Genomic DNA, 14,236 nt, shown 5'->3' on the forward strand with positions numbered 1-14,236 from the left:
CATGACTAGATTGATAGGCTAGGAATGAAATATGGGAGGGGAATGGTGCACTGTATGCAGGCTCTGAAATGCTTTAACAGCGTGCAGCAGCATCAGAAAATGAGCGTTGGTGGGTGGGCGTGGCTAATCATGTGTAAGGAGTGGGAATAGTGGAGCAAAATGGCAACCATGCAAGACTTATTATGAGCACAACTGGCAGCAGCCGAAGCAGGTGATCTCTGGCGGGAGGTAAAGCATCAGGCTCACCAAGGATGCAGGTGAGCCACGCGTTACCCACCCGTCTAATCATGTCTCAAACAGCTTCAGCTAGGCTGTCAGTCATGTGCCAGTGAGCAAAAACCCTGCTGTAAGTAAAAAGCAAAAGTGCATTTAAATGACACAGGGTTAGCATAAAACCCAATCCCACAATCGACAAGATGACCCTGATCGCGACAGTCCTACGCTAATATTAAAAACCTTACCATGTGTCAGAGTTGACCTGTGTGTGTCAATAAGGGCAGACAAAAAGACCTGGTCCCGACCAGTGGACCCCAGTCTATGGAAGCCTTTAAATGTAATTTCCAGCTCAGGAGGGCGGCCACACCCCGGCTTGCACAGAATGCAAAAATACAAAGAAAAAGCACAAAAATTGAGCTTGGTTTAAGTTGGTATACATGCAGCACGTAAACGCATGTTCACATTGGCCATAAAGCATGCAACCCTATTTTTCCTCGATGTGGGGGTGAGGAGGCGTTATAGTATGTTGGTTGGTGGGGGTTTGTGTGGCAGGGCAGTTTTTTTGTCTCAGTCCAGCCCTGTATAATGCATTCCCAAATAATTTCCAAAATGCCTTTTGGCTGTCACGAACACTTGTTTTCCGAGGCCAATTCCTCATTTTCCAAGTAATCTCCATAACATCACACCTGCAAACTACAAAGGAAAAACAATTAAAGAGGGATAATCGTGGAGCGCCCACCAGGGCCGTGGGGTTACTCTGTACCGGTCCGGTTCTTAAGGGGATGTGTCACGGCAGCAGTAACCCGGTCCGTTGCCCTGGGCGCCCAATGAAAAATGATGATTAAGGGGAAATATAGTTTATAAGAGATTATTTGTTGCACCACCTGTGATACTCAGCCAAGGGTGGCCAGCGCTGCTTAAAGAGACCGCTGGGGCTGATGGTGATGCAGCACAGTTGACAGCTCTCCACAGGTAGAGCTTAGTCCCAAGGCAATTATACGTGTTAGAGGTGATGGTGGTTGTGGTGCAAGGCAGGTGACGCTGTAAATAAGTCAGAGCATACAGTAGAGTGCAGTCTTCACGCTTTTACTCTCAGTTCTTCCAGTACAGTCCCCAGCCGGGGTGCTGTGTCCTTTGGGTTGGTGGTCCAGCCAGCTCTCAGGTAATTTGGGGTACACAGTGTCAGAACCCCTTCATATATTTCTTCCCTGGCTGTCTCACTGCGCTGGCTCCCTCCTCTTCTGCGCTACATCTTCACACATAGTGTCCCTGGCCCCGGATCTTGTCGGACAACATGCTCTAAGTCCCCTTGATCCTATCCGGCTGCCTTTTCAGCGAATGTGTTGGATGTGACTGCAGCACGTGCAGATACTGCAACCCTCCGGTTAGCTAGCTGAGTCCTTAGCTTCTCCACTAGTCTGGGGCCGGTCCCCTACTGCGACCTGGTCCCTCCACCAGACTATGGTCGGCGTGGGTGCGGGCCCCATGGGTGTATTCCTCACATCCGTGCCCCTAAGACCCCTTTCTCTCTTTCACTGAAGCTTATCTTTCTGTTCTCCCATTTTTCCTTTCTCTCCTTCTACTGTCTTCTGGTCTAGGGATGAGCTCCTCACTGCTCAAGTCCCCAGCTCCAACTGACTCACCCTTTCACTGTCACTTTCTTCAGCTCTCCCTTCCTGCTTTCTCCACCCACACCCTCTGCCTAGTCCCTCCCTTGCATGTAGAGGTCTGATGTTGGATGCAAGTTTCTGGGTTCTAGGTAGTGCTTCCCTCCTTACCTGAGAGCGGAATACCACACCTCTGGCTGAGGTGCAATACCTCTGTAGCGAGTGAACCCTCAGGGGCACCACAATGGCATTAAAGACTTGCCACAAACCATGTCTCCAGAAACTAGATATGTCTGATATGGTTAGAAGAAGAAAACAGTATCTGAAAGCTCATGTTTTATAGAAGAGCAAGCCAGCATCTTTTGAGGCAGTAGGGACCACCAGCACCAAGGTATATGCATATGACATCTTTTCAGCCCAATTTCGAGGGGGAATTGAGGACAGAGGAGACCCATGACCTGCAGAGAGAGTGTGTGGCGAGTCAGGAGCGTATAAGGAGACTTGCACGGGAGAGAGAGAGAGAGAGGCATCCCAACAGAGTGCTGAGAGAGAGGACCAGCACCGCGAGCAGCAATAGTCAGCACAGCAACAATAAGGGTCTGTTTCAGTAAGGACCCGGGAAGCATCGCCGAGCATGCAGAGCGAGAGTTTGTTGGGAAAGGCTCCCAGCCACAGAGCACAAATCCAGGACTGGCACAGTAAAGACTAGCAGGCGTGCAGGGAGATGTACGCCGTGCAGAGCATTACATTGCGGCTATGCAGATGACGGCAGCTGCTCAGAGGCACAAACGCCGATTGGAAAGTTGCAGAGAGCTTCACTCTTCAGCTCAAAAGTTAGATGGACTAGGGGCTCAGCAGGCAAAACTGGTGACTGCCCTCTGCCGCCAGAAGTGAGACCGTGTTTTGGGTGAAGATGCCTGAAGATGCTGCACTGGCCTCCGCCGGTATCTCATCACCTGTTAGACCTCCAGAGAGTAACGGACAGCGGCGCTATGATATGTAAAACTTCCTGTAGGGAGATAACAGGGAAAAAGGGGAAAAGACTGTATAGTTGAATAGCAGTTATATTGTTTACCCTGCATCCCCTTTTTCCCTGTTATCTCCCTACAGGAAGTTTTACTGTTAATTAAATAGTTAACCCCTACTCTGCGCCTCTGTCACTGCATCCAAGTACCTGCTTTACATAGTCATCAAAACTCTTCCTGTAGGCGTTTTAGGCTCCCAATAATAGGTTCCTACTACTGTCATTTTCAATCACTTGGTGGGATTCACCTGCAAGCACTCAGCTAGATGCCAACTTCAACTGTATTCCCTCTAGTGTGTTTTTTTTTGTTTTAAAACACATGCGCTACATGAGTGGGTATAAAAGAGGGGGGTTGGTCATGCTATATGTGAGGGCAGGGAAAAAACAAAAATGGAGCTTGGTTTGAGTTGATACACATGCATGTTGACATTGGCCATAAAACATAAAACCTGCAAAAGACAAAGTGAGCAAAAGCCCTGCTGTAACTAAATAAGTAAAAGCAAAAGTGCAGCTAAATAATAAACAATTACTTACCGGTAATGCTCTTTTAATGAGTCCACGACAGCACCCACTGGAGGTAGCGGGATCTGCCCCAAAGGAACAGGAAACCTAGAGAGACATAAAAGGGGGCGGTCCGCCTCTCCTCAGTTGTATTTCAGAGTATCAGGAGGACCGCCAATAGTTAGGCAAAGTTATTGCACTTTAAGTTTAACCTATTTACTTCATATTTAGGGAATACACTATTAATACATGGTGTATCTATCGCTATTATCTTTATAGGGAGGGTAGTGAGCGGGTGCTGTCGTGGACTCATTAAAAGAGCATTACCGGTAAGTAATTCGTCTTTTTACCCTTCACCACGACAGCACCCACTGGAGAGATTCCAGAGACCATCACCTGGGTGGGACCACCGTGCCAAGGACAGTCCTGCCAAAGCTTAGGTCGGACAGCTTGATGAGAGGTCACGTCTATAGTGATTATAGAAAGTAGAAGGGGTTGACCAAATTGCCGCCTTACACATAGCTTCGATTGGAACATCTCCCCTCTCGGCCCAAGATATATTGACTGTATAGTTGAATAGCAGTTATATTGTTTACCCTGCATCCCCTTTTTCCCTGTTATCTCCCTACAGGAAGTTTACTGCTAATTAAGTAAATAGTTAACCCTTACTCTGCACCTCTGTCACTGCATCCAAGTACCTGCTTTACATAGTCAAAACTCTTCCTGTAGGAGTTTTAGGCTCCCAATAATAGGTTCCTACTACTGTAATTTTCTATCACTTGGTGGTATTCACCTGCAAGCACTCAACTAGATATCAACTTCAACTGTATTCCCTCTAGTGTGTGTTTTTTATTTTAAAGCACACGCGCTACATGAGTGGGTATAAAAGAGGGGGGGTTGGTCATGCTATATGTGAGGGCAGGAAAAAAAAAAAATTGAACTTGGTTTGAGTTGATACACATGTATTGTGAGTTCATTTTCCGATCCACCAGTTGTGAGTTCTCCTTCCAGGCTCCCTCTGGTGGTAACTGGAGGTAGTGAGGCTGATTTAATCAGTAGAAATCTGCCACCTGATAATGAGGATGACGATTGGACCTCAGGAATCTCAGACTGGATTTAAGACAGCCGACACCCTAGTCTGGTGCTGGTGATTCCTTCTGTCAGGTCTTGGTTTTCAGCTCTGTTCCAGTCATCTAAAGCTAAGTTTTTTCTGCTAATGTTCACACTTGATTTTGTTGGTCTATTCAGTTTTTTGTGTGGTCAGCCAGTCCCGGCTGGGGCTGCGCTAAATTTCCAACCTTATTTATCTGTATTTGCCAATTTGCTTTTTATCCCTTATTAGATTGAAATATTCTGAGACAGAGCAAAAAGGCCAGAGTGCTGATATAGTGGGAGAAATCTAGTGACTTCAGGGTTAAATTTTGCTATCAGAAGTGTTGGACTTTATTTTTGTAGGGTTTTTTGCAGATTGCAGACAGTGTCTTTCCTTTCCTATCCTTTCTAGTTAGTTTGGGCCCCATCGTTTGCTCAGCCTATTTTCCTGCCTGTGTTTGTGCTTTCATCTTGTTTCACTGTCAATAATGTGTGGGGGCTGTCTTTCCTTTGGGGTCTGCTCTGGGGCAGTTAGTTTTCCCCTTTTCTTGCTTTAGGCTTATTTAGTCCTCCGGCTGTGATGAAGCGTCTAGGACCATCGTAGGTATGCTCCACGGCTGCTGCTAGTTGTGTGGTTAGGATCAGGGATCTGTAATCTGCATAGTTACCAACCTCTTTGGTTTTCTGTGACTTAGCTTGTTTTGTTTTTTTTTTCTCCTCGGTGACCCATTCATAACAGAATCACCAGCCATACCGCAGATTCTAGGGTACTCAAAAGCAGGAAGGAGTTGTTAAAGAAAAAAAAAAAATGTGTCAGGTTTTTTTTTATTTATTTTTTCCTCTTTTTTTTCTGGGGCCGTAGGAGGATTTTTTTTTTCCTAATGGAGATTAAGCAATTGTCTGATCGTGTGGAGCAACTTGCTGCTGAAGTGCAGGGAATTTTCACCTACCTCATTCAGTCACATGCTGCTGAACCTAAGATCCCTACTCCTGATGTGTTTTTTGGGGATCGGTCTAAATTTCTGAATTTTAAGAATAATTGTAAATTTTTGGTGCTGCATAATTTGCATGATACTATTGTTCTGGGTTTTCCCTGGTTGCAAACTCAATCCAGTTTTGGATTGGAAGTCTGGGTCTGTGGTGAGTTGGGGTTGTCAGTGTGTTCTTAGGGACGCGCCTGTTTTCTCCACCTCTCCTCAGTCTCATGATATTCCTGATTATCTAGCCGATTTTTCTGATGTATTTAGTGAGAGCAAGTCTGCGTCTTTGCCTCCTCATAGGAGTTATGACTGTGCAATTGAGTTGATGCCTGGGTGTAAATTTCCCAAGGGTCGGCTTTTCAACTTATCAGTACCCGAGCATGATGCTATGCGGTCCTATATTAAGGAGTCATTGGAGAAGGGTCATATTAGACCATTCTCGTCACCTTTTGAGGCCTGGTTTTTTTTTGTGGCCAAGAAAGATGGTTCATTAAGACCGTGTATTGATTATCATTCCCTTAACAAGATGACTGTTAAATATCCGTTACCTCTGATGTCTGATTTATTCTCCAGAGTTGAGTGCCTGCTGGTTTACTAAGCTTGACCTCAGGGGGGCGTATAATCTTATTCGCATCAAGCACGGGGATGAATGGAAGATGGCGTTTAATACTCCGGAGGGACATTTTGAGTACCTGGTCATGCCTTTTGGGCTCACTAATGCCCCTTCTGTCTTCCAGTCCTTTATGAATATTTTCCGTGACTTTGTGGATAAGTTTTTAATCATCTATCTGGATGATATTTTGATCTTTTCTAGTGATTGGGATTCTCATGTGGAACACGTCCGGACTGTGTTTCGGATTTTGAGGGAGAATTCCCTGTTTGTTAAGGGATCGAAATGCCTCATTGGTGTACAGAGGATTTCATTTTTGGGATTTATCTTGTCTCCAAATATTGAAATGGACCCGGCCAAGTTACAGGCCATTTTTGATTGGGTTCAGCCTATTTCTTTGAAGGCCCACCAGAAGTTTTTGGGTTTTGCCAATTTCTATCGTAAATTTATTGATAATTTTTCTGGTATTGTCAAACCACTGACTGATCTGACCAAGAAGGGCGCTGATGTGCTGAATTGGTCTCCTGAGACTGTCTCAGCATTTCAGGAGCTTACGCAGAGATTTATTTCAGCTCCAGTTTTACGGCAACCTGATGTCTCACTTCCATTTCAGGTGGAGGCAGATGCTTCTGAGATTGGTGCAGGAGCCGTTTTGTCCCCAAAAGACCCTGCGACTTCTAAGATGAATCCCTGTGCCTTCTTTTCTCGAAAGTTCTCCCCATCTGAACGTATCTATGACGTGGGGAATAGGGAATTGTTGGCCATGAAATGGGCATTTGAGTAGTGGAGACATTGGTTGGAGGGAGCTACACATCAAGTTGTGGTCCTCACCAATCACAAAAATTTGATTTATCTGGAGTCGGCCAAACGCTTGAATCCTAGACAGGCTAGATGGGCCTTGTTTTTCATGCGTTTTAATTTTGTGGTCTCTTTTCTTCCGGGCACTAAGAATGTTAAGGCAGACGCCCTTTCCAGGAGTTTCTTTGCCGATTCTCTTAATGTGACCGAGCCTACTGCCATCCTAGGTCAGAGGGTAGTTCTTTCTGCCATTTCACCCGATTTGAGATGCGCCCTGGAGGAATTTCAGGAGGATAAACCGGAGCGCTGCCCTATGGAAAAATTGTATGTTCCTGACCAGTGGAGAAAGAGTGATGTCTGAAATTCATTGCTCCGCATTGGCTGGTCATCCAAGTATTTTTGATACCAGAGATTTGGTGAGTCGGTCTTTTTGGTGGCCTGCCTTATCTCGTGACGTTAGGAATTTTGTACAGTCCTATGGGACTTGTTCTCGGTCTAAACCCTGTTCTCGTTCTAGTGGGTTGCTGATGCCCCTGCCGGTGCCCAAGAGGCCATGGACCCATATCTCAATGGATTTTATTTCTGATCTTCCTGTCTCTCAGAGAATGACTGTTATCTGGGTGATTTGTGATAGATTTTCGAAGATGGTCCATCTTGTACCACTCCCAAAATTGCCATCTTCCGCTGAGTTGGTGCGCTTGTTTTTACAACAGGTGGTTCGGTTACATGGGATTCCTGAGAACATTGTGTCCGACAGAGGAGTCCAGTTTGTTTCCAGATTCTGGAAAGCCTTTTGTTCCAATCTGGGAATTCAGTTATCCTTCTCCTCCGCGTTTCATCCCTAGACCAATGGACAGACAGAGAACAAAGCAGACCTTGGAGTCTTATTTAAGATGTTTTATATCTGCTGATCAGGATGATTGGGTCTCATTTTTGCCCTTTGCCTAATTCGCACTGAACAATAGAGATAGTTCTGCCACTTTGATGTCACCCTTTTTCTGTAATTTTGGGTTTCATCCTCGATTCTCTTCAGGGCAAGTGGAATCTTCGTCTTGCCCAGGTGTGGACACTGTGGTTGAGAGAATGCAGCAGATATGGGACCAAGTGGTGGATAAGTGGTCACTCTCTGGAAAAGGCCCAGCGATTTTCTAACCGGCATAGGACCATTGGTCCCCGGTTTAAAGTGGGTGATATGGTTTGGTTGTCGTCTAAGAATATTCCTATGAAGGTTGCATCTCCAAAATTTAAGCCAAGATTTATTGGACCTTATAAGATTTTGGAGATTCTTAATCCTGTTTCTTTTCGATTGGCTCTTCCAGTTACGTTCAAGATCCATAACGTATTTCACAAGTCTCTGTTGAAGAGGTTTGTTGAGCCAGTGGTTCCTATGGCAGCACCTCCTGACCCTGTGTTGGTTGAAGGCAATATGGAATATGAGGTAGAGAAAATATTGGATTCTCGCTTGGTTAGACGGAGACTCCAGTACTTGGTCAAATGGAAGGGTTATGGCCAGGAGGATAATTCTTGGGTCTCTGCCTCTGATATTCATGCCAATAGATTGGTTCGTGCTCTTCACCGGGCCGATCCTGATCAGCCTGGTGGCGTGGATGAGGGTTCGGTGACCCCTCCTCAAGGGGGGGGGTACTGTTGTGAGCTCATTTTCTGGTCCACCAGCTGTGAGTTCTCCTTCCAGGCTCCCTCTGGTGGTAACTGGAGGTAGTGAGGCTGATTTAATCAGTAGAAATCTGCCACTTGATAATGAGGATGACGATTGGACCTCAGGAATCTCAGACTGGATTTAAGACCGCCGACGCACTAGTTTGGTGCTGGTGATTCCTTCTGGCTTGTCAGGTCTTGGTTTTCAGCTTTGTTCCAGTCATCTAAAGCTAAGTTTTTTCTGCTAATGTTCACACTTGATTTTGTTGGTCTATTCAGTTTTTTGTGTGGTCAGCCAGTCCCAGCTGGGGCTGTGCTAAATTTCCACTCTTATTTATCTGTATTTGCCAATTTGCTTTTTGTCCCATATTAGATTGGCCTCTTTTTGCTCTCTCTCAGAATATTTTAGAGTGCTGATATAGTGGGAGAAGTCTAGTGACTTCAGGGTTAAATTTTGCTATCAGAAGTGTTCAACTTTATTTTTGTAGGTTTTTTTTGCAGATTGCAGACAGTGTCTTTCCTTTCCTATCCTTTCTAGTTAGTTTGGGCCCCATCGTTTGCTCAGCCTATTTTCCTGCCTGTGTTTGTGCTTTCATCTTGTTTCACCGTCAATACATGGGTGGGGGCTGTCTTTCCTTTGGGGTCTGCTCTGGGGCAGTTAGTTTTCCCCTTTCTTGCTTCAGGCTTATTTAGTCCTCCGGCTGTGATGAAGCATCTAGGACCATCGTAGGTATGCTCCATGGCTGCTGCTAGGTGTGTGGTTAGGATCAAGGATCTGCAATCTGCATAGTTACGAACTTCTCTGGTTTTCTGTGACTTAGTTTGTTTTGTTTTTTTTCTCCTCGGTGACCCATTCATAACACACATGCATGTTGACATTGACCATAAAACCTGCAAAAGACAAAGTGAGCAAAAACCCTGCTGTAACTAAATAAGTAAAAGCAAAAGTGCATCTAAATAATAAGCTGGATTACTTACCGGTAATGCTCTTTTAATGAGTCCACGACAGCACCCACTGGAGGTAGCGGGATCCGCCCCAAAGGAACAGGAAACCTACAGAGACATAAAAAGGGGGCGGTCCGCCTCGCCTCAGTTTTGGTTTCCTGTTCCCAGGGGAACCTCAGGAAGAATCCTTCAGAAGACATACCTGGGCAGAGTTACATACATACAGAGTTTTTAGTAACACTGTTCGGGATAGTCCTACACTGTCTAATATTAAAAACCTTGCCTTGTGTCAAAGTTGACCTCAATGTGTGAACAAGGGCAGGCAAAAGAACTGGGTCCCAAACAGTAGACACCAGTCTGGGGAAGCCTTATATACAATTTCCAGCTCAGGAGAGGGAGGCCACACCCCAGCTTGCACAGAATGCAAAAATACAGAGGAAAAAAAAAAAAAAATTGAGCTTGGTTTGAGTTGATACACATGCAGCATATAAATGCATGTTGACATTTGCAGGTTTTATGGCCAAAGACAAAGTGAGCAAAAACCCTGCTGTAACTAAATAAATAAAAACAAAGGTGCATCTAAATAACAGTTTTTAGTAATACTGTTTTTGATCAAGAGTAGCATGAAAGCTATCCCACCATGACACGGTAACATGTTAAACCTGATATAAAGACTGTATAGTTGAATAGCAGTTATATTGTTTACCCTGCATCCCCTTTTTCCCTGTTATCTCCCTACAGGAAGTTTTACTGTTAAGTAAATAGTTAACCCCTACTCTGCACCTCTGTCACTGCATCCAAGTACCTGCTTTACACAGTCGTCAAAACTCCTCCTGTAGGAGTTTTAGGCTCCCAATAATAGAAAATTACGGTAGTAGGAACCCATCACTTGGCGGTATTCACCTGCAAGCACTCAGCTAGATATCAACTTCAACTGTATTCCCTCTAGTGTGTTTTTTTTTTTAGTTTTAAAACACACGCGCTGCATGAGTGGGTATAAAAGGGGGGGGGGGGGTCGGTCATGCTATATGTGAGGGCAGGGGCAGACTGACAGCTTTAGGCCCTTGCGCAAGAATTGTGTATGGGCCCCCCTCCTTTTATAGTATACAATTTTATGATATATTACGTATTTTACACACCTCTATTATATAGTCTCCTCATAATGTATATTGCCATCCCTTATTACACAGTGCCTTCTCTCGTGTACAGCCCCGTCGCCTACATATCGGATGTAAAGGACGGTGCTATATATAACGAGAATGCTATGCAATAATGAGACAGTGCTGTACATAAACAGAGGACACTACATAAAACATGACCACCCCATACATAACTAGAGAGGATGGTACGCAATAAGGGAGACCCTCTCAGTAATAATATCCCCCATTCTGGGCCCCTTCCTGGGATAATGTCTCCCAACCTGACCTTAGTATAATGTGTCCCATCCTAGTATAATGAGCCCCTATCTGGTACATACGCCCCTTATCCTTGGTCACAACCTTATGTATATGTCCCCAACCATCTGTAATATACTCCATCCTACGTGGTCCTTTTTGTAATGCATCAATAACAAACTATACTACCTACCTTCCCCCACACCGTGCAAGATCCTCTTCTATTCCCGGTGTGGGAGCCAGCAGCTTGACTTCGGCATCCCCTCAGTGGCACATGAGATCACTGCTGTGCACCTCCAGTCATGCCATCAACCACCTGCCTCCGATTGGCCAGTGTCATGTATTGCAGCGCAAGGTGGTGACCGATTCCCTTCGCTGCAATACATTTTAGCTTAAAAAGGAATCTGTCACCAGCTTTGGCTAATATGAGTGACGGTCACTACTTTGAGGCGTAGGAGGTCCCCAGATGGAGCACTCCTCTCTGACAACTGCAGCACCCGACTTGGCTCTGCATGACCCTGTTCTGCATGGCTCTGCTCTACACAGCCCTCTACAGGCAATAGGCTCTCTCAGCGGCCTGTCGCAGTGCCGGTACTCTGAGGGAAGGGGGAAGCAGAGCGCGCTGCTCTCCGCTCACGCAAAACTGTCCTGCAGTGCATGCTTTCTGCTCTTATACCTCTGCTGCACATGCTTTTCCCTACTCACTCTCCGCCCTCCTTTTTCAGCAGGAAGCTCCATCTCACTAATGCTTCCCTCATGCAGCAGGGGAAGGTCCACCTCTCAGGCTTCCCCCTGGAAGCAGAGGATGCAGCCCTTTCAGTTCCAGACCCGGTATTCAGGTATCCGCAGTCCGGTCTATTGTTAATTCCAAAAAGAGGGAAAAATACGAAGCATTTAAAGGAAACCAGGATGGATGAACACAGAACTTAAACACATGCTATAAAAAGGAAGAAAGAAATGTTTATCAAATGGAAAGAGGGAGGCATTTCTAATGAAGAATATAATGCTGTCTGCAGAACACAAATCAGATTAGCTAAAGCTGACAATGAATTAAGGCTTTCAAGAGACATCAAAAGCAATAAAAAAGGATTTTGGGGATATGTCAAAAGTTAAAGAAAAGTCAAAGATCCTATAGGATTTTTACAGGATGAAAATGATGACATGGTAAGAAAGGATGTTGAGAAGGCCAAACTTTTAAATTCCTATTTTGCATCTGTTTTCTCTCAGAAAGGAACTGTAACATCAGCCGATCTTCACTGTCCTATTAAAGGAATAGAAGAATCCAGGATATCTATAAACAGAAATATAGTAAGGAAACACTTAGCTAAGGCTAGTTTCACATTAGCGCTTACGGCCGCAGCATCGGGCTGCGCACGGCCGCCGCTAAGCCCCGCCCCCTATCTTTAGCACTGGGGACGCAGGCCATGCGCAATATGCATTTGGCGGCGCATGCATCCTTCTGACGCTGCGCGGCGCGCACCAAATTGCAACCTGTTGCGTTTGGCGCTTGTCGGCGCAGCGTCAAAAGGACGCATGCGCCGCCAAAAGCATACTGCGCACGGCCTGCATCCCCAGTGCTAAAGATAGGGGACGCAGGACGCATGCAGCGTCATGCGTCCGTAGGCAGAGCTACCAGCGGAGGCGCAGCAGGGGGCGGGGTTTAGCGGCAGCCGTGCGCAGCCCGACGCTGCGGCCGTAAACGCTAATGTGAAACTAACCTAACATAAATGAATTAAAGTCTCCAGATCCAAATGAATTAAACCCTAGAGTACTGAAGGAAATAGCAGAAGAACGTTTTGAACCACTCTCCATAACCTTTGAAAATTCTTGGAGAACAGAAGTCAGAGAAAACTGAAGAGCTGCAAATGTTCCCATCTTCAAAAAAAAAAAAAAAAAATGGGGAAGGTGGACCCAGGGAACTGTAGGACGGTGAGTGACTTCTATACCAGGAGAGAACTTTGAACAAATTATTAAACATGCATGTACGTACCTTGATAAAAATGAAGTGATTAACCAGAGTCAGCCTGGGTTTATAACTAATAAGTTATGTCAGACTAACTTAATTTCCTTCTATGGCAGAACCACTGACTGAGTGGATCAGGGAAATGCTGTAGATATAATATATCTTTACTTCAGCATAGCATTTGACAAAGTATCTCACACCATCCTTATTGAAAAAATAAGTATGGAATGGACAAGGCAACTATTAGGTGAACTCATAACTGGCTTAGTGATCTGACTCAAAGGGTGGTCGTAAATGGCTGCATATCCAGTTGGAAGAAGGTCTCAAGTGGGGTACCACAGGGTTCTGTCCTGGGCCCTGTATTGTTCAACATCTTTATCAATGATTTAGATGAAGGAATTGAGGGTACACTGATTACGTTTGCTGATGACACAAAGCTAGGAGGGATAGCCAATACTAGAGAAGAGAGAGGGAGGATTCAAAAAGATATGAATAAACTGGGGAAAGTGGGCAGCAACTAACAGAATGGTTTTTAATGGAAAATTGCAAAGTACTACATCTGGGCAATAAAAATGAAAAAAAGCATGTACAGAATGAGAGGAATAGGGCTAAGCTACAGCACATGTGAAAAACACTTGGGTATACTAATAGATCACAGACTAAACATGAGTCAGTGTGATGCAGCAGCAAAAAAGGCAAATACAATTCTGGGATGTATTAACAGAAACATACAGTCTAGATCATGTGAAGTCATTATCCCCCTATACTCCTCTTTGGTCAGACCTCATCTAGAATACCGTGTCCTGTTTTGGGCACAAAAAAAAAAAAAAAAAAAAAAAAAAAAAAACACACCCCACACACACCACATCAAACTTGAGCAAGTTCAGAGAAAAGTGACCAGAATGGTGACCGGTCTGCCAACCATGTCCTATGAGGAACGGTTACAGGATTTGGGAAGGTTTAGCTTGGGAAAAAAAAAAAAAAAAAAAAAAAACAAGACTGAGATGGGGACTTAATAGCTGTCTACAAATCTCAAAGGGCTGTCACATTGTAGAAGGAGCATCTTTATTCTCATTTGCACAAGCAAAGACTAGAAGCAATGGGATGAAACTGAATGGGAGGAGAGAGATTAGATATTAGACAACTTTTTGACAGTTAGGGTGATCAATGAGTGGAACAGGCTGCCACGAGAGGTGGCAAGTTCTCCTTCCATGGAAGTCTTCAAACAGAGGCTGGACAGACATCTGTCTGGGATGAATTAGCGAATCCTGCTTTGAGCAGGGGGTTGGACCAGATGGCCCAGGAGGTCCCACCCAACTCTACCATTCTATGAATCTATGATAAGTTTGGAAATATTGCACTGGAATTTATCAAAATCTGAATCTCCTGAAAGATTAAAGACCAGTAAATACCCCAAACATGGAGTCCATTTAAAAGCATAAGAATATTT

The sequence above is a fragment of the Dendrobates tinctorius genome, unplaced genomic scaffold, assembly GCF_039654945.1.
Source record: "Dendrobates tinctorius isolate UK_male_01 unplaced genomic scaffold, ASM3965494v1 ptg000544l, whole genome shotgun sequence".
Taxonomy (NCBI): Eukaryota; Metazoa; Chordata; class Amphibia; order Anura; family Dendrobatidae; genus Dendrobates; species Dendrobates tinctorius.